This window comes from Equus przewalskii, chromosome 4 (assembly GCF_037783145.1).
Source record: "Equus przewalskii isolate Varuska chromosome 4, EquPr2, whole genome shotgun sequence".
NCBI classification, from domain to species: Eukaryota; Metazoa; Chordata; class Mammalia; order Perissodactyla; family Equidae; genus Equus; species Equus przewalskii.
The window spans coordinates 9,939,471-9,958,996 of NC_091834.1; the positions used below are offsets into that span (position 1 = coordinate 9,939,471).

The window sequence follows — 19,526 nt, forward strand, 5'->3', positions numbered from 1 at the left end:
CAAATGTAATAGATCCCAAACAGTATCTCTCTATACAACTTGAACAGTAGGCTAAGCAAATGACTCAGGTCTGAGGACACACCTCTGATTTCTCACTTCCCTTCTAGCTCTAAAATTGTAAGTTCAACGAAGATTCTAGTAAGACTTTTTTTGTTTTTTACCATTATCACAGTGAAAATGTCGCTAGAGTTTCAAAGGGGGCTTCAAATCTTACCTACAGCATCAAGTTCTTCATTTCCTCAAAGGGCCTCATAAGCACTGATATCTAGAGAGCTTTGGGAGAAAATGTCTTTCTATCTTGATCTTACCCAAAGCTGGTTCTCTGCATGAACAGGAATCAAGATTTTCAAAAGATACTGTGGATCTGTTTCCCCATGACTGAGAATGAGAGCCACACACTCTGCCTGCGAGATACACAAGGGCAGGTAGATGAGGTCAAATGGTCTGTCTCCACCTGTGCTTCTGGAGCACCTCTTTAGCATCCTTGCATGTGACCAAAGCAAATATGTGTTATGTACCAGGTTTTCTCACTTTAAACAAGGCACCTCCCCATTTGGCCCAAATAGATGTGTGGAGTGTATACTTAGATCCTCTTTTTGCCATCTAGTCTAAAATAAAATCAAAAACATATAACTATAGCACTAATCTGCCACCTTGAGAAAGACACTAAAATGCAGAGAAAATAAAAATACCTACCATTTTTATTCTATGGAAATACTACATACTGTGCCAATCTTTAAAACACTAGCTCAGATTCTACTGCAGTCTGAAAAATCAGCATCATCATCTGCATTTGACTGAAGCGGAAACGTAAGTTCAGAGACTTGCCCCAAGACCACACAGCTGGGAAGGGAGAAGATCAGGATTCACACCCACACCTGACTAATTCCAAAATCTCTTCCCGCAATCCTGAACTGCTTCCAAATCCTAGCAAAACCTTTAGTTCTAGAAACACAGCTTATTTTTTTACCAAAGACACTCCTTCTAAAGTATCATGGCCGGCTCCAAATAGTCCCCTGCTAGAATCATCAGCACCTAGCATTGGCATACGACCCAATACAGGTGGACCATTTGCATCACAAATCAAGAGAAAATACCACCCAGGGGTCAAACCTCAAAGCCATCCATTGATAAACTTGGCTGCTGAGGTGGCTGCCTTCCAACTAATTAGAATAAAAATATCCTACGATGCTTCCAGGAGGTCTTAACTAAAGAGATCAATCTTTTCAACAGATAGAATCTGGATAATTTCTAAGTTACCAAACACCTGCTCATTATCCCCTGTTCTGAACTGACTATTTCTCCACTGTGTCTGAGTTATCTTTGCAGCTTCCATAAAACACTCTACTTTCACAGTATGCATCCTGTGCAAAACTCAATGAAAAGACAATGATTAAATGAATGTGTAGTCTTAAGCTGAACTGTATGAAATTGATGATATCTGGCAATTTTGATTCACAAAAAATGGCAATTTCAAATGGTTCAAACTAAACCTTAGGGAGAAGACAAAGCTGGTGGAGTAGGAAGATCCTGAGCTCACCTCCTCCCATGGACACACCAAAACTACAACTACACAGAGAACAACTATTGCTGGGAGCAACCTGAAGACTAGCAGAACAGATTTTCCCACAACTAAGGATATAAAGAAAAAAACCACATCAAGATAGGTAAGAGGGGCAGAGATGTGATCTAGTCAAGACCCATACTCCTAGTTTGGCAACCCACAAGCGAGAAGTGTATCACAACTGTGGAGGTCCTCCAGGATGAACAAGGGGCCCAAGACCCACATCGGGCTCCCCAGCCCAGGGGATCTTCACTGGGAAGATGAGCCCCCATAACATCCAGCTTTGAAAACCAGTGGGGCTTATGTCCTAGAGAGACAATGGGCTAGAGAAAACTAAGATTCCACTTTTAAAGGGTGCACCCACAAACTCACTGGCTTCGAGTCCCAGGGCAGAGGCAGCAGTTTGAAATGTACCTGAGTTATACATGAAGGAGACTCATTGACTAATTTTAGGGCATGTCCTGGAGCAGCAGGGATCTGTTGGAACTCTCTCCAGGGATGGAAGCGCTGGCATGCATCATTTTTGGGTTAACTGCCTTCTACCTCACTGGCCCAGCCCTGGCATATGCCATTTCTGACTTTCCATCTACCTTGCTAGCACTGCTCACCGCACCCCGGTATTCCCCTGCAGATTCACCCTGGCCAACACGCCTCAAAAGCAGCTCCCACTGCAGGACGCCAGCCCCACACACCCACAGCAATTAAAGCCCAGGCACAACAAGAGGGTGCACACAGGCTACACAGGGGACACACCTGGAGCACCTGGCTCTGGTGACCAGGGGGCATTGCCCTACTAGGCCCCACAGGACACCTTCTATATAAGACCACCACTACAAAACTGGGAAACATAGCTGACCTACCTAACACATAGAAACACATATGGGGAGTTAGGCAAAATACAGAGACAAGGGAATGTGTTCCAAACCAAAGAATAAGACATAACCTCAGAAAAACAACTATACAGAACAAAGACAAGCCATCCACCAGATAAAGAGTTCAAAGTAATTGTCATAAAGATGCTCACTGAACTCAGGAGGAGAACAGATAACACAGTGAGAACTTCAACAAAGAGATAGAAAATATAAAAAAGAACCAATCACAGCTGAAGAACAGAATAACTGAAATGCAAAATACACTAGAGGGAATCAACAGCAAATTAGATGATACAGAAGGGACGGATCAGCAATCTGAAAGACAGGGTAGTGAAAATCACCCCATTGGAAGAGCAAAAAGAAAAAAAATTTTAATGAGCATAGCTTAAGGGACCCCTGGGACAACAAAAAGTGTAGTAACATTCTTAGCATAAGGGTGTCAGAAAGAGAAGAGAGACAGAAAACCTATTTGAAGAAATAATGGCTGAAAACCTCCCCTACCTGGTGAAGAAAACAGACATCCAAGTCCAGGAGGCACAGAGAGTCCCAAATAAGATGAACACAAAGAGATCCACACCAAGACACGTTATAATTAAAGTGTCAAAAGTTAAAGAGAAAATCCTAAAAGCAGCAACTAGTTATATACAAGAGAGTAAAACAACTAGTTCTGTACAAGGGAGCCCCCACAAGATGATCAGTTGATTTTTCAGCAGAAACTTTACAGGCCAGAAGGGAACAGCAAGATACATACAGTGCTGAAAGGAAAAAACTTACAACCAAGAATACTCTACCTAGCAAGGTTATTGTTCAGAACTGAAGGAGAAATAATGAGTTTCTCAGACAAGCAAAAGCTAAAGGACTTCATCGCCACTAAACCGGCCCTACAAGAAATGTTAAAGGGACCTCTTTAGACAGAAAAGAAAAGGCCATAACTAGAAATAACAATATTATGAAAGAAAAAATAATCTCACTGGTAATACCAAACATATAGTAAAAGCAGTGGATCAACCATCTATATAACTAGTTTGACGGTTAAAAGAAAAAAGTAGTAAATTCATTTATATCCACAATAATCAGTTAAGGGATACACAAAATTAAAAGATGTAAAGTGTGACATCAAAAATATGAAACGTGGGGGTTGAGTAAAATTATAAAGCTTTTAGAATGTGCTCAAACTTCAGTGACCATCAATTTAAAGTAGACTGTGATATAAAGCTTGCTATATTTGACACTGATGGTAATCACAAACCAAAAGCCTTAATAACAGATACACAAAAAATAAAGAGAAAGGAATACAAACATAACACTAAAGATCACCAAATCACAAGGGAAGAGAGCAAGAGAAGAAGTACAAAAACAACCAGAAAACAATTAACAAAATGGCAATAAGTACATACCAATCAATAGTTACTTAATGGAGTAAATGCTCCAATCAGAATACAGAGGGTGGCTGAATAAAGAAAAAAACAAGGCCCATATATATGCTGCCTACAAAATACTCACTTCAGATCTAAAGACACACACAGACTGAAAGTGAAGAGATAGAAAAAGATATTCCATGCAAACAAAAATGAAAAGGAAACTGGGGTAGCAAGCCTTATTTCAGACAAAATAGACTTTGAAACAAACACTATTATCAAGAGACAAAGAAGGGCACTAGGTAATGATAAGGAGATCAGTCCAAAAAAAGGATCTAACACTGGTAAATATCTATCCACCCCAAACAGAAGCACCTAAATACATAAAATAAATATTAAAAGACATAAAGGGAGAAACTGACAGTAACATATAATAGGATGGGACTTTAACAGCCCACTTACATCAATGGATAGTTTCTCCAGACAGAAAACCAACCAAAAAAATTGGCCTTAAACAACACATTAGACGAAATGGAGTTAACAGATATATTCAGAACATTCCATTCAAAAACAGCCAAATATACATTCTTTTAAACTGTAGACAGAATATTCTCCAGGATAGATCACATGTTAGGCCACAAAACAAGTCTCAATAAATTTAAGAAGATTCAAACCATATCCAGCATCTTTTCTGACCACAACAGTATAAAACTAGAAATCAATTACAAAAAGAAAACTTAAAAAAAACACAAACACATAGAAGATAAACAACATGCTACTAAACAACCAACGGCCAATGAATAAATCAAAAAATAACTTGAGACAAACGAAAAAGGAAATACAACATTCCAAAAACTATGGGATGTAGCAAAAGCAGTTCTAAGAGGGAACTTTACAGAAATACAGGCCTATCTCAGGAAACAAGAAAAATATCAAATAAGCAATCTAACCTTACACCTAAAGGAATTAGAAAAAGGAGAACAAATAAAGCCCAAAGTTAACTGAAGGAAAGAAATAACAAAGATCAGAGCAGAAATAAATAAAATAGAGACTAAAAAAACAATGGAAAAGATGAATGAAACTAAGAGCTGGTTCTTTGAAAAGATAAAGAAAATTGATAAACCTTTAGCCAGACTTATTAAGAAAAAAGAGAGAGGGCCCAAATAAATGAAATCAGAAATGAAAGAGAAGATGCTACAACCAAAACCACAGAAATACAAATGATCATAAAAGATTACTATGTACAATTATATGCCCACAAATTGGACAACCTAGAAGAAATGGATAAATTCCTAAAAACATACAATCTTCCAAGACTGAATCAGGAAGAAACAGAGAATCTGAACAGACCAATTAGTAGTAATGAAATTGAATAAGTAATCAAAAAACTCCCAACAGCAAAGTCCAGGACCAGATGACCTCACAGGTGAATTTTGCCAAACATTTAAAGAAGAGTTAATAGCTATCCTTCACAAACTATTCCAAAAATTTGAAGAGAAAGGAATACTTCCAAGTTCATTCTATAAGGCCAGCATTATCTTGATATGAAAACCAGACAAGGACACTACAAAGAAAGAAATTGCAGGCCAATATCCCTGATGGACATTGATGCAAAAATCCTCAACAAAATATTAGCAAACTAAATTCAACAATATATTAAAAGGATCATATACCATGATCAAGTGGGATTTATCCCAGGGATGCAAAGATGGCTCAATATCCACAAATCAATCAACGTGATACCCGACATTAACAAAACAAAGGTTAATAATCATGTGATCCTCTCAACAAATACAGAAAAAGCATTGACAAAATTCAACATCCATTTATGAGAAAAATTCTCGACAAAGTGGGCATAGAGGGAACATCCCTCAACATAATAAAGGCCATATATGATAAACTCACAGTTAACATCATACTTAATGGTGAAAAGCTGAAAGCATCTCCTCTAAGATCAGGAACAAGACAAGGATGTCCACTCTCACCACTTTTACTCACCATAGTATTGGAAGTCTTAGCCACAACAATCAGAAAAGAAAAAGAAATAAAAGGCATCCAAATTGGAAAGGAAGAAGTAAAACTGTCACTATTTGAAGATGACATGATACTACGTATAGAAAACTCTAATGACTGCACCAAAAATAATATTAGAACTAATAAATGAATTCAGTAAAGTCGCAGGATACAAAATCAATATACAGAAATCTGCTGCATTTCTACACACTAATAAGAGACAATTGGAAAGAGAAATTAAGAAAACAATCCCATTTACAATTGCATCAAAAAGGATGAAATATCTAGGAATAGGATGTGAAAGACCTGTATTCTGAAAACTATAAAACAATGAAATAAATTGAAGATGAAACAAATAGTTGGAAAGATATACCATGCTCATGGATTGGAAGAATTCATATTGTTAAAATGTCCATACTACCCAAAGCAATCTGCAGATTCAATGCAATCCCTATTAAAATACCAATGGTATTTTTTACAGAACTAGAACAAATAAGCCTAAAATTTGTAAGGGACCACAAAAGACCCCAAATAGCCAAAGCAATCTTGAGAAAGAAAAACTAAGCTCGAGGTATGACACTCTGATTTCAAACTATACCACAAAGCCATAGTAATCAAAACTGTGTAGTACTGGCACAAAAAAAGTCACATATAATGAAACATAATAGAAAGACCAGAAATAAACCCATGCTTATATGGCCCATTAATCTACAACTAAGGAGGCAGGAAAATACTATGGGGGAAAGACAGTCTCTTCGATAAATGGTGCTGGGAAAACTGGACGGCTACATGCAAAAGAATGAAACTGGACCACTATCTTACACCATATACAAAAATAAACTCAAAATGACTAAAGACGTAAATGTAAGACCCAAAACCATAAAACTCCTGGAAGAAAACATAGGCAGTAAGCTTTTCGACATTGGTCTTAGTAATATTTTTTGGATCGTCCCTTCGTGCAACAAAAGCAAAAACAAACAAATGGGACTACAACAAACTAAAGAGCTTTTACACGGCAAAGGAAACCATCAACAAAATGAAAAGGCAACCTACTGGATGAGAGAAGATATTTGCAAATGATATATCTGATAAGGGCTTAATATCCAAAACATATAAGGAATTCATACAACTTAATATCAAAAAAACAAACAATCCAATTAAAAAATGGACAGAGGACCTGAATAGACATTTTTTCAAAGAGGAAATACGGATGGCCAATAGACACATGAAAAGATGCTCAACATCACTAATCATCAGGGAAATGCAAATCAAAACCACAATGAGATATCACCTCACACTTGTCAGAACGGCTCTTAAGAAAAAGAAAACAAAAACAAGTGGGAGAGGATTCGGAGAAAAGGGAACCCTCGTACACTGTTGATGGGAATGTAAATTGGTGCAGCCACTATGGAAAACCATATGGAGGTTCCTCAAAAAATTAAAAACAGAACTATCATATGATCCAGCAACTCCACTTCTAGGTATTTATACAAAGAAAGCGAAAAACACTAATTTAAAGAGAGATATGCACTATTCATTGTGGCATCATTTACAATAGCCAAGATATGGAAGGAGCCTGAGTGTCCATCACTCGGCGAATGGATAAAGAAGATGTGGTATATATATACAATGGGATATTACTCAGCCATAAACAAAAACGAAATCTTGCCCTTTGCAACAACGTGGATGGGCCTAGAGGGTATTATGCTATGTGAAATAAGTCAGACAGAGAAAGACAAATACCATATGATTTCACTTATATAGAGAATCTAAAAAACAAAACAAACAAACAAAACAAAACAGAAACAAACTCATAGATCCAAAGAACAAACTGGTGGTTGCCAGAGGGGAGGGGCATAAGGGAATGGGGAAAATAGGTGAAGGGAATTAAAAGGTATAAACTTCCAGCTACAAAATAAGTAAGTCATGGGGATGTAATGTACAGCACAGGGAATATAATCAATAACAGTGTAATAACTTTGTATGGTGACAGATGGTTATTAGACTTGTCATGGGTATCATTTTATAATGTACATAAATGTCAAATAACTATGCTGTACACCTGAAACTAATATAATATTGTACACCAACTACTCTTCAATTAAAAAAAAAAAAAAACTAAACCTCAGGACAGAGGTTTAGCTGCAGAAGCAGCCAAAAAACACCGCAGCTTCTGTAGAGATAGAATTCTCTTGCCCTTTCAAGTAACTGTCCTAGTGTAAGTAGCCCAGGATGTTATGGTGGCTCCACAGTGTGGAAGATGCAGGCTCCTTCCATCTCATCTTCCTGTGACATTCAACACACGAGATGGCATGATGTCCATCTCATAGGCGAAGGACTCGGCTCCACCTCTCACCATTACATTCACATTCCAGATAGCGGGGACGGACAGGGGGCAGTGGAAGGTAAATTCTTACCCTTAAGATCAAGATCTAAAAGTTTTACACGCAGGCCTTCTGCTTGTCACCCACTGGTCAGAGCTTATTCACATGGCCACATCTAGCTGCAAATGAGGTTGGGAAATGCTATCGTTAGCTGGATGGCCATATGCCCAGCACAAATTAGGGTTCTGTTACCAAACGAAAAGGGAAGAACTGATACTAGGGGCAAACTACAATCTCTACCACATACCAAGAGAAAGAACTGGAACTGTTATACAATGCTATAGAGTTTCTAGGATAGATCACATAAAACTTACTGAATAGAAAGGCTCTGGAAAAGCATCTGGAAAAATAAAAATGGAGCTATTCTTGTGAGCTTAAATTCAGAGAAAATCAGCATCCTTAGTATACGCAAGTTTCTAAGAAGCAGATATATAACATGCACAAGCTCACTAATGGCTTAGGAATAGTCTGCCCTTTGTGGAAAGCTGCCCTTTGTGAACCTGGTAGAGTACCCACATCCACGCTCTGCTCGCTCTGCCCCAATCTGTGAGGTCACATTTAGGGGCACATCTTTCTCTTACCTCTCCTGGTGCTCAACTTTAGGGTGAGCCATAAAGATGTTGCAGGATGTTCACCTTGTAAGAAGTAAAATGAACTTCGATACTCAAGAATTCTGTATGATTTTTCCAAACCCATCTTTTGAGGCACTAAGACCCAAATTCCCAGTGCCTCCTTCCCAGATCCCACAAGACTGTGAGCATCATGTTTACTAAAGTAGTTCGAGCTACTGAGATCAAACTACCATACAACCAAAAACAGGTGATTGTCACATCGGTTTGCCCCACTTTAAGAAAATCCAGTACATAAAGCGCAAAAGTTAAGAAGAAGGTAACCAAGAGGTCCCAGGAACATAAATACAGTGACACATAAAGCAGTGAATGACTCGTACAGGAATGAAACCTTTTCAGGTATCAGACAACACGGAATTTCTCCCCCACCCTTGGCCACTACAGGAGACCTGACATTTTCTCAACTCAACACTGCAGAAGAACATCACCAGATCTGAGGAAAAGAATATTGCCCTGCAAAGTCTTCAGTCACTTCAGAGAACGTGGGCTCTGTGGAAGCAGGCTCCCAGATCAAATCCCAACCCCATACTTAACTAGCAAGCTGCCTAACCGTTTCCTTTCTGCACTTCGGTCTCCTCATCTGTAAGCTAGGGATAATAACACCTACTTCATAGGTTTGCTACGAGGATTAAATGAGTGAGTACATGTAAATTGCTCATAATAGTGCCTAAGAGATAGAAAGCACCTAATTCTGAAGGCAACCTAGACTGAGCACAAGAATTAAGATGCTTCGAGTGCAGATTTTCCACAATCCTTCATTTCTCTCTTTAGTAAATCAAGTGCTAAGGAGGGAAATAAAGCGCAGCTCACAGAGTCCTCGCTCCCAAAGTGGGATGAAGATGCCGCCTTCATCCACGACAGCCTAGCAAGCTCTGTGGCAGGAGGACATAACAGAATGAAGAGGAAAGCCTCCCCATCCACGGAGAAGAGAAAAAGAGACGGAAGAAAAGCACATGCCAGTTTTCCCCTCTCCTCCCTTTCAAGTGAAGATAATGTCAAGGGAAAAGCAGAGCCTCAGCCCCCTTACATCCCACAGAGCACTCTAGAAAGATCACTTTTCGGCCTGCCCTACGCACCAACCTAGGGCACAGCTGCATCACCATGGCTGCACAATGCAACGAGGTGAGGAGACCCTGAAGTCTAGATTGCCCAAGCTGCCCTCGATACTCATGTGGTGAATACATAGTTATTGGAAGCCTGGGCGAGAAACTCGCCAGATTGGAAGAGGGGACAGGTTGCTGTGGCAGTGATCACGTGGCTCCATAGCAAGGGCTGGGGATCAGAGCCCAGCGTCAGTCCAGCCAGATGGCAGAGGAAGGTACAGTGCCAGAAGAAACCAAGGTGAGGCTGAGTCAGTTGGAGCACGCCATGCCAATGGGCCTTGCTTGAGCCCAGAGACGCAGATCATAAGTTAGTGAACCACATACGCCTGCAGAGAAAGCCATTCATGTGGGCCAGACACAGCTCCCAGAGGACAAGAGGCCGAATATAGCACACCAAAGCACCTTGCTACCAGGAGACTATCCGCATGACAATCATCCTCCCCCACACCCCGTCTATACAGGCACCATCTGTCCGTTTCCTCTGCCCATGTGAGTTGTAGTGTGAGTTAAAAATGGTGACCACTCCACCATCTAATTCAAAGACAAGATGTTGACAGGTTCTTGCAAGGAAATGTTCCTATGATTATGTATAAACTATACAGAGAGGAAATCATTCATTCATTAATCAAGTACTCTGCAAATAAAGCAGTGAACAAATTCAACTCAATTTGCAACATCAAACTTATCTTTGAAGATACAGACTTTCTAAACTCTCACAATTGCTGATGGAAGTGTAAAGTTGGTCTATCCCTTTGGAAAACTGTTTGGCACTATCTCCTAAAGTTAAATAATGCCTACCCTGATGAATCAGTAATTCTACTCCTAGGTATTACCCCAAGAGAAATTAGTGGTTTTGTCCATCAAAAGACACATAAGAATGTGCATGGAAGCCTGACATAACAGCCAAATACTAGAAAGAAACCAAGTGCCTATCAAGTGGAGGATGGATAAACAAATTGTGGGATATCAAATAGTATAATACTATTCATGAATAAAAATGAATGAACTCCTACACACAGTAACATGGATGAATCTCATATATATTATGATGAGTGAAAGAAATAAGACTCAAAAGAGTACACACCATATGATTCCACTTATACAGATTTAAAGAACAAGTGAAACTAACCTATGAGAATAGAATCAGAATAGCTGATACCAGATAGGAAGAAGTGAGCAGAGGAGAGGAAGAAACATGAGGGAGCCTACGGGGTTCTAGAAACACACTTCACTTCATCTGAGTGGTTGTAACACAGGTTACATATTTGTTTTGTTTCGTACACACAGGTTTGCATATTATCCCTTAAATAACAGCTCAAAATAATTCTTTTAAACATGTGTGATGAGGAATCTGGGGTCATGGAGGGCACGTACCACACGTCCATGTTGAAATAATCATGATAACTAGCTAATCTTGAGAGACCCAGATTTTCTGAGTCTTCAACAGGCAAGGAACATGAGCAAAACCAGAACAGACCATACTGGGTGCCCGGGTGCCAGTATTTCTAGCATCCACCAATGACTTCATTCTCTTTCTTGCTCCTCCAGGAGTTTTGCGGAAACGTTTAAGCAGAAAGAGTCCCTAAATAGTTTACACTCATTGGTGCTTAAGCTTTTTAAGGTCGCAGATCTTTTTGAGAATCTTATAAAAGCTATGGGGACCCAGGGGGGAAAAAAAGCATAAAATTTTGCATATATTTTAAGTCTTAAGTAATACACAACAGCTCCTAACAACAGAACTGTAAAACTATTAAGAGAAGTCTGAAACCTCTTCTCCATAATCCAGTCTAACAGAAGGTAGGTATTTATCTATTTATAATAAAGCTAAAGACTAACTAATTCTTTATATTACTTTGTTTTTAGCTAGATTGATATTTAATAAACGTGCTAACCTCTTCTCCATAATCCAGTCTAACAGAAGGTAGGTATGTATTTATTTACAATAAAGCTAAAGACTAATTCTTTATATTACTTTGTTTTTAGCTAGATTGATATTTAATAAACGTGCTAATACTAGATATCTCCTTCTACGATCTTGCTTTAGTCTTAAGAAACGGGGGAATGAGCTAATTATTACTCAGCAAAGTCCATATCATAAGAAAATATATTTTGAAACATTCAGTAACTGCATAGGTAAGTGCTAAATACAGTATAAATGTATTTTTGTTTCTAACTCATTTTTTATCCTATCTGATTTAAAAGACAACTGCATACAGCCATAATTATAGAGGAAATGGGAACTATATAGGAGCAAAGTTTTGTATAACACTGAAATTAAATTAGCATTAATCTGAACCAGATTGTTACAAGTTAAGATGTTAATTGTAATCCCAGGGAAACCACCAAGAAAATTATTCAAAAAATATAGTAAAAAAATAACAATGGAATTAAAATGGCATACTATAAAATATCTATTTAATAGAAAGAAGGCAGTGATGAGAAATTGAGGAACAAAAATAAAGACAAATGATAGACACAAATCCTACTTTATCAGTAATTACATTAAATGCAAATAAATTAAACACTCCAATTAAAGTCAGAGATTGGTAAAATGAATGAAAAAAGATGTAACTACCTACTGTCCATTAAGAGACACAATTTAGATTCAAAGACACAAATAGGTTGAAAGTACAGGATGGAAAAGATATACCATGTACACAGTAACCAAGAGAGCTGGAGTGGCTATCCTAATATCAGACTAAATAGACTTTAAGACAAAAATTGTTACTAGACACAAAGGAGGACAGTTTATAATGACCAAAAGGTCAATTCATGAAGAAGATCTAACAAATATAAACATTTATGCACCTAATAAAAGTGCACCAAAATACACGAAACAAAAACTGATAGAACTGACGAGAAGAACAGACAATTCAAAAAGAATAGTTTAAGACTCTAATACTTTACTTTCAATAATGGATGGACCAACTAGACAGAAAATCAATAAGAAAATAGAAGACTTGAACGACACTATCAACCAAGAGTCCTAACATACATCCATGGAACACTTTACTCAACAAGAGCAGACTACAATTCTTCTCAAGTGTACATGGAACACCTTTCAGGATAGACAATAGGTTAGACTATAAAACAAGCCTAACAAATTTATTCTTTTTTAGTTTTATTAAGATATAATTGACATAACATTGTATAAGTTTCAGGTGTGCAACATAATAATTTGATATACGTACATATTGGAAAATAATTACCACAATAAGTTTAGTTAACATCCATCATCTCACATAGTTACAAATTTTTTTTCTTGTGATGAGAACTTTTAAGATCTACTCTCTCCGTAACTTTCAAACAGACACCATCGCATTGTTAACTATAGTGACCATGCTGTACATTACATCTCCATAACTTATTTATCCAATAACTGGATGTGTGTACCTTTTGACCACATTCACTCCATTCTCCACCCCCCACCCTCCACAAAATTAAAAGGATTTAAATGATATAAAGTATGTTATCCATCTACAATTGAATGAAATTAGAAAGCAATAATGAGGGAAATTTGGAAAATTAACAAATATGTGGAAATAAAACAACAGACTCCTAAATAATCAATGGATCAAAGAAGAAATCATAAGGGAAATTGGAATATACTTTGAGACAAATGAAAATGAAAACACAACATACCAGCACTTATGGGATATAGCTAAAGTAATGTTTAATAAGAAATTTAGAGCTGTAAGCACCTATATTAAAAAAAAGATGATGTCAAATCAATAACATAACTTTCCATGTTAAACTAAACCCAAACTAAACCCAAAGTAAATGGAAGGAAAAAATAAAGATTAGAATGGAAACAAATAGAATAGAGAACAGAAAAGCAATAAAGAAAATCAATGAAACCAAAAGTTGGTTCTTTGAAAGGAGTAACAAAATTGACAAGTCCTTAGCTACACGGACCAAAAAATAGAGAAGACTGAAATTACTAAAATTAAGAATGAAACAGATGACATTACAATCAACCTTAGAGAGACTAAAAAAAGAATGCTACTATATAAAGGAATACCATGAACAATTGTATGCCATCAAATTAGATAAACTAGATGAAATGGAAAATTCCTAGAAAGACACAAAATACCAAAACTGACTCAAAAAGAAACAGAAAATCTGCATAGACCTAAAACAGTAAAGAGATTTTATTAGCAATCAAAAAACTTCCCTCAAATAAAAAACTCAAGCCTAGATTGCTTCCCTGGTGAATTTGACCAACATTAAAAGAAGAATTAACACCAATCCTTCACAAACTCTTCCAAAAAATAGAAGAGGGGCCACTTCCCAAAACATTCTTTGAGGCCATTATTATTCAGATACAAAAACCAGACAACGATATCACAAGAAAAGAAAACTACAAAACAGTATCTGTTAAGAATATAGACACATAAATCTTCAATAAAATACTTTAAAAAATTAAACTTAGAACTCATAATCTAGTTCCTAACAAATGGGGCTTCGTCCACAGGAGACCAAAATCATCCTCTGAGTTTCAACCACACTCCCTACTACACACTTTAAGCAATATCATTACTACTCACTCCATCATAAAACAGACCAAATCAATGTAATTATAAACAAATCTCCCAAACTCACCCCTTCTCTGTCTGTCACCTATCAAAAATATGCAACCATTTTGAGCCTGCTGATGGCATAGTGGTTAAGTTCCCACACTCCGCTTCAGGGGCCCGGGATTCGCAGGCCCAGATCCCAGTGCAGACCTACACACCGCCGCTCATCAAGACACGCTGTGGCAGCATCCCACATATAAAATAGGGGAATACTGGCCCAGGTGTTAGCTCAGTGACAATCTTCCTCAAGCAAAAAGAGGAAGATTGGCAACACATGTTAGCTCAGGGCCAACCTTCCCAACAAAAAAAAAAATATGCAACAGTTTTTTGAGTCAAGCATTTCTCCTTTTTGTGATTGATGCACTAACCAACAAGACTCTAAAATTATAATGGTTTTTACAGAATCTGATTACACAAAATCCAACCTTCCATGCTTTACAACATTCTTAACAAGGAAGCCACTTGGCTCTTGATGACATATCTCCAATTTGGCTTCCATACAACTAACCAATTTCTTTGAAATTTAAGTAGGCTATTTTAAGCATAAGGGTATTTTTAAGCATTCTCCAAGGGCACTGCTTTTCACCTTCCTCTCTTTATTACTCTGGAGATAAATTTATAGTCACTGGTTGGTAGAAAGCCTTACTCTCCATATTATAACCCCGAAATGGACCTAGGAGCTGATAACCACCACAAAGTTTCAACCAAACTCCCTTCTCTAAAGCAGTGTGCTTTCCAAACTTCATTAAGCCTTGAGTTACCAGAGGAACTTATTAAATATGCTCATTCCAATGTTTCACTCAAGAGATTCTGGTAAGGTTATAACTAGGCCCAGGAATCTGCATTTTAACTCACACCCTCCCCAAATTTTCCTGACTACGCTTTGAGAAAACACTGCCCTGGAGGTACTTGATCTCTGGAGTCATTCTCTATGCTGAACAGGAGCAACTATGGGCCAATATGAGTCCCCAGGAGAGCCCTCTCAACTCCCAACCCATTGAGTGGGAATGCTACTGGTCCCATGGTCACAAGAATTTCCTAGAGGGGTGGAAAGAAAAGTCTGGACATATTTTTCATAGAGACTCACAGAAGAACCTACCGAACAGACAGCAGGCAGAAGATTGATATTTTGCCATAGAAATATGTAGATTAAAGAGGCAGGATTGTTTGTACAGATGTCTCAAACACTGAGGGCATATGAAAGGTGTCGCACTGTTCTTAGGCTGTGCCACCACAAAATGGGGGATCCATCCAAGGCTCCGACCATCCATGCCGGTCAACTCTTAGCAATCATTTTTTTTTTTTTAAGATTTTATTTTTTTCCTTTTTCTCCCCAAAGCCCCCTGGTACATAGTTGTATATTCTTCGTTGTGGGTCCTTCCAGTTGTGGCATGTGGGACGCTGCCTCAGCGTGGTTTGATGAGCAGTGCCATGTCCGTGCTCAGGATTCGAACCAACGAAACACTGGGCCGCCTGCAGCAGAGCGCATGAATTTAACCACTCGGCCCCAGGGCCAGCCCCCTTAGCCATCATTTTTAGGTAGAGGAAGAGACTATCCACTACAAAAGATTCTCTTCCAAATTTAAGATTTTTTCCAAGCTGCAAATCACCTCAAAGACATTATTCCTAAATTCAAGACCACTGACTACAAAATAATCAAGTCAACGCCGACAACATAATTAAGTCAAGTTGGTGCCAGCCTTAACCATGTGTGCTCTCTCTGTTCTGTCTCTGTCTCTCTCTGTCTCTCTCTCTCATTAATTCTTGGGAATTCAAGTGCAATCAAACTTTTCAAAGACAAACTAATCTTTCTAGATGTGTGACATTTAAGAATTTTATAAGGTCTTTCATTTTTATTTTGAGTTTCTGATGGCTTAAGATAAGAGACCCTACAAATTCACGAAAGCAGACTGGGTTGGAGTTTACCGCTGTTGTACAAAGGAATCTTTGTATGAAGATAATTCAGAGGATGAGTCAGCTCTGAACGAGTGTTCTGCCTCTGTGTCAAGGGGGAACTTTGCCCCAGAAGGACCCTTCAACATACAAGGACAACAATCTGATCCACAAAAGAAGGACTGCTATTATAGCAGGACCATCCCAATTAGGGTCCACTCTGCCTCGTTAAACATGCAAATGAGAGAAGAGATCATTTACCAGACCAATGCTAACAGTCGATTCTGATATCTACATTCTATGGCTTTTATTTATCCGCAATGAACAAGGGCAAAGAGTCTGATGAATGGAACGCTTCCTGACTCCTAGTCACCGCACTGTCACCCAGTCCTCTTGCCTGGATGGCTCCAACTCATCCTTAGGATCTTTGCTTCAAATCTACCTTCTTTGGGTAGGTGTGTCCACTCCTCGCACTCTAGGTTAGTCCCCTAGTTACATAAACTGGTTTTTTCCCTCAGAGAATTTTTAATTATGATTTTCACTAATAACTATGTAGATCTCACGTTCAAAGATTTATCTCTCTACCAACTCCTGCTGGTCGGTATGCTCAACCAGGATGGTCTTGTTGACTGCTAATTACGGGTATCTTGCAAGTGCATTAGATTCTTAATAAATGATTCTAAATAAACAAATGAATTCTACCAGATTGACTTCACAATAGAATACATAACTATTAGAGTATGTAAATTTAGCATCCTTTACTCAATGAGTGTTAGGTGCCATAATAAAAGCACACTTATGCATGGGCCCATGCGTATTTGGTTAAATCATTATAGGCACCCCAAGATAGAGAAAAACATACAGATATAAACATATTCAAGTTCTTCTCACTTATGAAGTAAACTTTTAACCAAATAACTATATGGGAATAAGATGAAAATGACCAAAATGTTGGTTTTCTGATTTATGTACATCGCTCTAAGTAGCTTTAGAGTAATCAAAAGTGATATATGACTACAGCATAGCAAATATTTCAAAACTAAGATCTTATCCTTGGCTTTATTCAACATCATTCCTAATAAGAGATTCTCTCAATATGTATTCAGGAAATACATCTACTGAAGTACTACACTTAAATTTAGATTTTGAATCAATAAGAAAGAAGTTTCAGCATTTCTATATTAAAAGTTGGCCCATGGATATGTTCCCAGGAAATCGTGATTACTATCACTTTAATTTTGCATAATGCTATATATATAGTCTTAATATATTCATTCATGGGTAAATTCCTTGAATTCTGTGATAATGCCACTTTCATTATGTAAATACTAGCCAATAGTGAGAATGTCTGGAAAATTATATCTGCAACACAAGAAATATTTACATCTGTTATCCCCTTCACAGAAGCCCACAGGTCCACTGACTTCCTCAGGAGTTCTACTCAGATGGCCCCTAGTGTAAATGGCTGGAAAAATCAGAAATTCTGTTTGAATAGTAAAATGGAAATTCCCATACTTTAAAATGTCAGAATATATCATTTTTTTAAATACTCTTTCCCTTCTCTACGCACCCCCTGCCAAAATGCTTCACAATATTTTTTGTCTGAAACTTAATCACACTCACACACTCACATACACACACACTCACACACACATTCACATATCTTTGAATGGACTGTGTAGCCCAAAGGAAGGTCAACTTACAGGACAGGATGCTGGAGGTCCTCTATGGTAGTATTTTCAAACTGCAGACTTGAAATCAATTTGGTATGTCCCCACGGGCATTTTCTTAAAACGGAATAGGGTGGAGTGGAATGGAATGGGATGGATAATCAGTGTTTGCCAATATTAAATCTTTCCTAACTTAGGAATCCTGGCATCATGGGGAAATCTTTGAGTGGGGGAGCTGTACGTGTATATATGCAAGAGTATTTGGAAATGATGAGCCCATTGACAAAGAACTCAGGCATGCTGTGGCATGGAATGACCAGAGTTGAGTATAACCCTGGAGAGAAAGGTCTCCTGCCCCTGTCCCCACTGTGAGAACCATGAGCGAGGGCACTGTGTCCCTTGTTCACTGCAATGCTCACCCGGGGGACAAGATGGACATCTGAATGCTGGACTCCTTCTGAGATCCTTTTCCATAAATCCATAGTCAAAACCACTGACTCCTTTAAAGAGGGGAAACTCCCTAAAGGGTTTCTGAACCTATCACAAGACAAGGACTCCTGTGTTGGCAGGAGGAAGAGCTTCTCATGACAAATTGGATGGGATGTCGAAATCATTTAATTTGAATATTCAAAGAAATGGGGCCTAATCTTATACCCTAAGTAAAGTGGCCCATATTATTTATACAAGTATGTCAGCTATTTTAAGTTGTATTGGTCCACTGACAAGTTGACCATTAAAGTATCGCTTATGAATCTCACACGCACACATACACAATATTGCTATCTTATAAAGAAGAATGGCAACTTTTACTAATGTTAAAATCTGAGGTCCTACAGTGCTGACTCCCTATTGTATACCTTCCCAGAGAAAGAAGGTTGCATGACTGTGTGAGCGTTTGCGTGTAAAAAAAAAAAAAAGAAGGAAAGAAACCTTACTCTGTCAAGAACGTCCACATAAACAAAAAAACAACCCACTAACTGGGAAAAAATATTTTCAAGTCATACATGCGACAGAGGGTTAATATCCATAATATATCAAGAACTCACACAACTCAATAACAAAAAATTAAACAACCTGATCAAAAAATGGGCAGGAGACATGAACAGACATTTCTCCAGAAAAGATATACGGATGGCCAATAGGCACATGAAAAGATGTTCATCATCACTGATCATCTGGGAAATGCAAATCAAAACTACACTAAGATATCACCTTACACCCATTCAAATGACAAAAATAACCAAAACAAATAGTAACAAATGTTGGAGAGGTTGTGGAGCAAAAGGAACCCTCATACACTGCTGCTGGGAATGCAAACTGATGCAGCCACTATGGAAAACAATATGGAGATTTCTCAAAAAATTACAAATAGAAATACCATATGACCCAGCCATCCCACTACTGGGTATCTATCCAAAGAACGTGAAATCAGCAATTCCAAAAGTCCCATGCACCCCTATGTT

At 38.1% G+C, this 19,526-nt stretch overlaps 1 protein-coding gene across 6 annotated transcripts in view; it reads right to left on the reverse strand.

Annotated features, from left to right (window-relative positions):
* The window catches only part of AMPH (amphiphysin), a 227,339-nt gene that overhangs the window by 199,352 nt on the left and 8,461 nt on the right, over nucleotides 1–19,526 (reverse strand). The window lies entirely within an intron of this gene.